Below are 8,366 nucleotides of genomic sequence, written 5' to 3'. Positions count from 1 at the left end.
GTGGCACATGAGCTCCGTAGTTGTGGCTCATGGGCTCTAGAGCGCAGACTCAGTAGTTGCGGCCCACGGGCTTAGTTGCTCTGCGGCATGTAGGATGTTCCCGGGCCAGGTCTCGAATGTGTGTCCCCTGCATTGGCAGGCAGATTCTTAACCACTGTGCCACCAATACTACACTATTGGTGGCAATGCCAATTGGTAACAGCTACTATGGAGCACAGAACGGAGGTTACCAGTAAAGGGAGGCGGGTGGGATAAATTGGGATTGACATATACCCACTACTATATATGAAAGAGATAACAAATAAGGGCCTACTGTATAGCACAGGGAACTCTACTCAATACTCTGTAATGACCTGTATGGGAAAGGAATCTAAAAAGGATTGGATATATGTATAACTGATTCACTCTGCTGTGTAGCAGAAAGTAACACAACATTGTAAATCAACTATACTCCAAAAAAATTGAAATTGAAATGAAATGAAATAAAATAAAATAAAATGGAGCTACCAGATAATCCAACAAGTTCACTCCTGTCCGCATATCTGGAGGAAAGCATAAATCGAAAAGACACATCTTCCCCAATGTTCACTGCAGCACTATTTACAATAGCGAAGACATGGAAGCAACCAAAATGTCCATCAACATATGAATAGGTAAAGAATATGTGGTACATATATATAGTGGAATATGACTCAGCCATAAAATAGAGGAAAGTAATACCAATTTCAGTAACATGAATGGATCTAGAGATGACTGTACTAAGTGAAGTCAGACAGAGTAGGACAAATATTGTACGATATCACTTCTAGGTGGAACCTAAAAATTGGTACAAATGAACTAACTTACAAAACACAGGCAGACTCACAGACTTGGAAAAGAAACTTATGGTTACCAAAGGGGAAAGGTGGGGGGTAAGGATAAATCAGGAACTTGGGGTAAACATACGAATACTACTATATAACATAGATAAGCAACAAGGATCTACTATATAGCACAGGGAACTCTACTCAATATTCTGGGAATACCTTTATCAGAAAAGAATCTGAAAAAGAATGAATATATGCATATGTGTAACTGAATCACTTGCTGTACATCTGAAACAAACACAACATTGTAAATCAACTATACTCCAATAAAATTTAAATTAAAAAATAAAGAAAATCACCTAAATTTCAAAAGAAAAAAAATTCCCATATATTTTTATGGCTTGATAGCTTACTTTTTTAGTGCTCAATATTATCCCATTCCCAGAATATATTAATACTATATCATTTCATTCACCTATTGGAGGACACCTTAGTTTCATTCACATTTTGGCAATATTGAATTAGGTGCTATAAATAACCATATGCAGGTTTTTGTCTGGACAGTATGTTTTAAACTACTTTCAGTAAATATACATGAGAACACTTGCTGGACTGTACAGTAAGGGAATGTTCAATATTATAGCAAGTGTCAATCAGACTACCAAAATAGCTGTATTATATTTCATTTTCACCAATAACAAATGAGATTTCCTATTGTTCCACATCCCCTACAGAATTTGTTCTTGTCATTGTTCACATTTTAGCCATTCTAAGTGTTACAGAGTGGTATGTAATTGTATTTTTAATTTGCTTTTTCACGGCAGCATGTAATCTGGATTACTCTTCTGTATGCTTACATGCAAAGTGTCTATTTTCTTTGGTGAGGTGTCCATAAAGTATATTGGTCCACATTTTACTTAGGCTGCTTTCATTTTTTTCTACCCAATCTGTATTTATTTTATTTATTTTCATGCCTTATTGCATTAGCAAGGACTTGGAGTAAAATATGGAAAAGGAGTGATGAAAGGGGACATCCTTGCTTCTACCTGAACTTAGTGGAAAAGCTTCATGTTTTTTACCATTAATCATGCTGTAAGATAAAAGTTTCCTGTAGATTCTTGTTATCAACTTGAGAAAGCTCCAGTCTATTTCTTTAACTGAGAGTTTTTATGAAGAATCGGTGTTAGATTTTTTTCAAAGGTCTTCTGAATCTATTGATATGCTAATGATTGTCTTTAGGGTGTTGATATGATGGATATAATTATTTGATTTTAGAATGTTGAACCAGCCTTGCATACCTGGGATTATTCCCTCTCATTCACGATATAAAACTCCCTCAAAACATTGTTGGATTCGATTTGTTAATATTTTGTTGAGGATTTTTGTATTGATGTTCCTGAGAGATATTGGTCAGTTTTCTTTACTATTCATATGCTCCTCTAAGTTTGGGTGCTGTGGTTTTAGTGTCAGACATTCATTTGGGGAGATTCTCAATCATTTTTAAAAAATATTTTCTGTTCTTTGTTATCTTTATTCTTCTCCTGCTTATACCCATTACGTATAGGTCATAGCATTTTTCATTGCTCCACAATTATTGATTACTCTGTTCTGTTGATTTCTTTCCTGCCCTTTTTCTCTTTTCTTTTGAGATTTAAAGGTTTCTCTTGATATGTCTTCAAGCTCACAGATATTTCTCCTCAGCCAGCTCTTTGACTGCTAAAACAAAATAGGAGAGACTTGGTAATTTATAAACAACAGAATTTTTTTTTCTCATAATTGCTGAGGCTGAAAAATGCAAGAACAAGTTACCAGGGGCTTCCCTCGTGCACAGTGGTTAAGAATCTGCCTACCAATGCAGGGGACATGGGTTCGATACCTGGTCCAGGAAGATCCCACATGCCGTGGAACAACAAAGCCCGTGCACCGCAAATACTGAGCCTGTGCTCTAGAGCCCAAAAGCCACAAATACTGAGTCCCTGTGCCACAAATACTGAAACCCGAACACCTACAGCCTGTGCTCCGCAACAAGAGAAGCCACCCAATGAGAAGCCCACACACCGCAACAAAGACCCAACGCAGCCAAAAAATTAATTAATTATTTTTTTTAAAAAAGAACAAGTTGCCAGCTGACTTAGTGTCTGGTGAGGGACCAATTTCTGGTTCATAATGTGGGTCTTCTGGCTCTGCAATAAAATCATGTAATGGGCATAATATCTTCTGTGTGCTATATTTATTAGGTCACAAATCCCATGTTTGAGGTCTCTGGCCTCATGACCTAATCACCTCCCAAAAGCCCCACCTCCTAATACCATCAACATGGGAGCTGGGTTTCAAAATTTGAAAATTAAAGGGACAAAATGTTTAACAGGGACCACAGAGTTAATGGATTTTTCCTTTCGTGTTAAAGGTTTTTCACATTTATGTTTATTATATAATCCCCAAACCCTTGTTTTGTGTCTTTTTTTTTTGCGGAATGCAGGCCTCTCACTGTTGTGGCCTCTCCCACTGAGGAGCAAAGGCTCCAGACACACAGGCTCAGCGGCCATGGCTCACGGGCCTAGCCGCTCTGCGGCATGTGGGATCTTCCCGGACCAGGGCACGAACCCGTGTCCCCTGCATCGGCAGATGGACTCTCAACCACTGAGTCACCAGGGAAGCCCCCCTTGTTTTTTTCTTTGAAGATTCTTTTCCCATATAGGCCAGTACAGAGCACTGAGTACAGTTCCCTGCACTATATACAGCAGGTCCTTATCAATACTTATCTATTTTATATATAGTAGTGTGTATATGTCAGTCCCAATCCCCCAATTTATCCCTCCCCCACTTATTCCCTGGTAACCATAAATTTGTTTTCTATATCCATGACTCTATTTCTGTTTTGTAAATAAGTTCATTTGTACCTTTCTTTATTAGATTCCGCATATAAGCAACATCATATGATATCTGTCTTTCTGTGTCTGACTTGCTTCACTCAGTATAACAATTTCTAGGTCCATCCATGTTGCTGCAAAACCCTTAATTGTTAAGGATAACTCAATTTTTTCCAGTATCATCAGCAATTCTTTCTGGCAGACACATGATAACACTTTTAAACAGGGATATTGAAACCAAGGCTACTGACCTGCAAACAAACAAAACATCATTCGTATAGTGAAAACTTTGAACATCAAATGATGAAAGCACTTGGTCTAAATCCTTTTGCACCCACTTCTGACAGAGGGCAGAGGAGTTTGACTCACTAACCATCCTAACGTGCACTTCTTCCTAATGGGGTATTCCCTATAAAACTTATAAGAAGCGGGAATGCATCATGGAACACAGCAATCTCTACTACAGATTCTGAAGCAGAAAAAAAAAAAAGAATAAAAAGAAAAACATGATGAATCCATCCAAAGGGTTCTGTCTACATTGTTACAGTAGTTTCCCTCCCACTGTGAACCCTTTTCAAACCCTATCACTTGAACCTGTTTTTATTTTTTTCAATGACAATAGTGTTAATCTGGAGTCACATGCTCCAGTAATACTACACTATCCCTTGTGCAAGTATGTAGGGATTCAAGGAGCTATGGGAGGCTATCATGAGAGGTTGCCTAGAGTAATTAGGACATTGCATTTCATGTTGGCTCTTCTCCCTAAGATGTCTGCTGTCCTCTTCTTTTTGTAGCTACTAGCATTGAGAAAGTGACCAAGATAAGGCCCTTCTCTTTTACTGCCCATGAATGCAGCTGTGATTAACCCCACAGACCTTGGTGCTTCCAGAATCCCCTGAACCTACTGACCCTCCATGCATGGCATCACATAGAAAACGATGGTGACATGTATACTTGTATAAAGCATGCTATAAAATGTTTGATTCTTCCCTTCCTCATAATTCCAAAGAATACATTTCTTTGGATTTCTGTGTAATGCTGCTGGAATTGGTACATAAGTTGAGGGAGGTATCATGGCACAACAAAAGAGAGGGTAACTGCACAGAAAATACAAGCAGGTACATTTTTGTGTAGTTTCAAGCAGCTTATTTGCTATATCAACCATGGTGACATGTTGACCCTTCCTCTTTCTACTAGTAGTACAACAAACAAATAAATATAGAGGCTATTTAAGCTGCTTATTTTATCCCCACCTCTCACAACTGATCTGCATTCACATATAGGGCAATGAAGGGCCCTTAAATACCATCTTACCCAATACTTGAGAACTAAAGAATGCCCAAATTTTTCCAGGGATTATTTTCATATTCCCCCATCAGGCCTATGAAGGAATCTTACCTGTTGTGTTTAATGAAGTCATATCTCTGAGACGGCATCCCATCATCACCAAAACTGGAAAGAAATTTGAAGGGTCTTAGATTTTACCATATTTGAAATTCCAATATTTTAGCCTGACAAGTTTTTGGATTTTAGAAAAAAATATTTTAAATGAGACAAAAAATCATTTTTATGACACAAAAAGACAGCAATAGTTTTATGTTTTTATCTCTTCCACTTGCACACAAAAGTCTCATGGGGTTATGTAAAGCAGTCCTGTTGGGTGCTGTGCATGGTGCAAGTATGGATTAAAGCTTAGGAATCTTAAGCTTCAGTCACCTGAAACATTTTTTTTTTCTTTTTTTGCGGTACATGGGCCTCTCACCGCTGTGGCCTCTCCTGCCATGGAGCACAGGCTCCGGACGTGCAGGCCCAGTGGCCATGGCTCATGGGTCCAGCCGCTCCGCGGCATGCGGGATCCTCCCGGACCAGGGCACGAACCCACGCCCCCTGCATCGGCAGGCGGACTCTCAACCACTGCGGCACCAGGGAAGCCCTGAAACTTTTAAATCAGGATGCAAGCAATCCTGCCCAACATTTGCACAGAGCAAGACACTGTCTTTATTTTATTTGTTAGGTAATTAATCTGTCTTTTGCCCCAAGGAGAGAAACAACTGGCATCTTCCATCAATGTGTTGTACAAAAATCTTTGAACACAGAGTGCAAGCAGAGGCTGATACAAGATGTGAAAAAAAAAAAAGAGAGAGAGAGACCCTTGTGGCATTTTCTCCTAACTTATTGAAATCTCCCATTTAAAATGTGGGAATGATTAATCTTCTGAGGAAAAAGGCCCAAGGAAGGTTTTTGCATCTGTGGAATAATGGGATTGCTAAAGATTTCAGGAGGCAAGATGAATTAGTGAGAATGACCATGAGAAATCAGAGAAAAGTCAGATCCATGGATGAAGTGATGTTTACCTCTGTGAATCAATGAGAGGTAGGAGCAAATGAAAAGAAAGCTGAATACAACTTTTTCTGAATAAATGTAACATTTTAGCTGTCATAGAAAAAATTAATTTTCACTATGACACAACATATTTAGAAAGTTAACTTAAAGCATAATAATTAGATTTATTGAAGAAACAAAAACATATTTGTGGTTTAGAATAATGTGCGCTGCTACAGAGAAGATGACTACATAAATAGAAATAAGTCTAAATAAATAAATAAAGAGGAAAATTATAAATTAGATGTTATTAACATTATAAACTGACACTCATCTAAAGAAAGAGAAGGAGAGACAGAGAGAAGAACTCATATCAAGCATATATAAAAAAACTCCTAAATAAGAAGTCTTCAGATGTTGGGGGAAAAAAAAGAAGTCTTCAATAAGAAATGTAATAGCAAAAATGGGGAAAATATAGCAAAAGATATTTCAAAAAAGACAGTACAGAATGATAGGTAAACATATCAAAAGATGCTTGGCTTCTTAGTAGTCAATTAAATGCAACAAAAGTGATACCTGGAATTATCACTCACCAATCAGAAAGTTCAAATGAAAATGACAGGTATTATTAAGTTTGACAAGAATGTGTATAATCCTTGAATCTCATTCACTGCTGCTGAGGATGAAAAATCACACAAATGTTTTGAAAATATTTAGAAGTATCTAAAACATAAACACATGAAAGCTATGACTCAAAAATTTTACTACATATATACTGAACAATAATTTATACACATACCACCAAAGCTCAAGTTCTAGAATTTATATACCAGTGCTATTCTCAATAGACACAAACTGAAAATCACTCATATTTTAATACACATTGGAATAAATTAATTAATAGTTAAATGTTTACACTATGGAATACTATGGAACAGTGGCGATGCATGATCACAACAGGCAACTATATAGGTATATTCACAAACAAGGAATAAAAAAGCCCAGCCCAAAAGTGTTTATACTGTGTCAAAACATTTATATAAAATACAAAATACAGGTAAAGTGATCTTTTTCTTAGATACCAGAACAATATTAAACCTTAAGGGGAGTCACTAGAATGGGCCCAGGGGGCCTCTGAGTATCTGGCAATTTTCTGTGTCTTTATCTAGAAGCTATGTATAGAGTGTATTCAGATTCTGAATTTTCTGAAATTTGTCATTTCCTTACAAATCGTGCATCTTTTTAGTTGTTTTTTGCTTTTTTTGTTTTTGTTTTTTTTTTGTGGTACATGGGCCTCTGACTGCTGTGGCCTCTCCCGTTGCGGAGCACAGGCTCTGGCCCAGCTGCTCCACGGCATGTGGGATCTTCCCGGACCGGGGCACGAACCCGTGTCCCCTGCAACGGCAGGCGGACTCTCAACCACTGTGCCACTAGGGAAGCCCCTTTAGTTGTTTTTTATACATAACAAAAAGTAAAAAAGATAGACTAGGGAAGGTAATTATATTATCATTTTAATATCCATGCTTTTCAAGGTGGAAGTGAAAGGTACTAAATACTTGACACTGTGATTATTTCTTAAAAGTAAGCTGAAAATTTGAGATTAATAGATAAGACATACTTCTTCATATATAATCCTCAAAGAGGAGGGGTATAAAAGAGTATTATTTTTTTAAATTTAATACAGAATAGTTAAGATAGAAAATAATGAAAACAGACTAGATTTAAAAAAGAGCACACTGGACTTCCCTGGTGGCACAGTGGATAAGAATTTGCATACCAATGAAAGGGACAGGGGTTCAATCCCTGGTCTGGGAAAATGCCACAAGCCGCAGAGCAACTAAGCCCGTGTGCTACAACTACTGAGCCTGCACTCTACAGCCCGCAAGCCACAACTATTGAGCTTGCATGACACAACTACTGAAGCCCATGCACCTAGAGTCCATACTCCACAACAAGAGAAAGCACTACAAGGAGAAGCCCATGCAACACAATGATGAGTAGCCCCCACTCGACACAACTAGAGAAACCCTGTGCAGCAACGAAGACCCAACGCAACCAAAAATAAATAAAATGAAATCTTCTGACTTCGAAGATGACTCACTCACGTGGCTGTAAGTAGGAGACCTCAGTTGCTTGCCACATGGATCTCTCCTTAGGGCTGCTTGAGTGTCCTCATGACATGGCAGCTGGCTTACCCCAGGATGAGTGATCTAGCAGAAAACAAAGCAGAAGCTGCAATGTCTTTTATGACCTACCTTTGGAAGCAGCACTTTGTCATTTATGCAATGTCTTACTAGTTAAACAGTCAGCCCTTTTCAGGTGCGAGGGGCCACACAGGTGCATGAAGACTGGGAGATAATTAGGGGAT

General features: G+C 38.2%; 1 long non-coding RNA gene across 1 annotated transcript; it reads right to left on the bottom strand.

Annotated features, from left to right (window-relative positions):
- Positions 1 to 5,074: 5,074 nt before the first annotated feature.
- On the bottom strand, positions 5,075 to 8,112 carry LOC125964019 (uncharacterized). Its single transcript, XR_007476513.1, has 3 exons — positions 8,084 to 8,112; positions 6,592 to 6,671; positions 5,075 to 5,128 (listed from the first exon to the last, which is right to left on the bottom strand). It is a non-coding gene; the product is annotated as an uncharacterized LOC125964019 (long non-coding RNA).
- Between the last annotated feature and the right edge of the window lie 254 nt (positions 8,113 to 8,366).

This window comes from Orcinus orca, chromosome 3 (assembly GCF_937001465.1).
Source record: "Orcinus orca chromosome 3, mOrcOrc1.1, whole genome shotgun sequence".
In the NCBI taxonomy this organism is placed as follows: domain Eukaryota; kingdom Metazoa; phylum Chordata; class Mammalia; order Artiodactyla; family Delphinidae; genus Orcinus; species Orcinus orca.
Note: the sequence above shows the minus strand (reverse complement) of the source record. Positions and strands in the feature narration are given on the sequence as shown.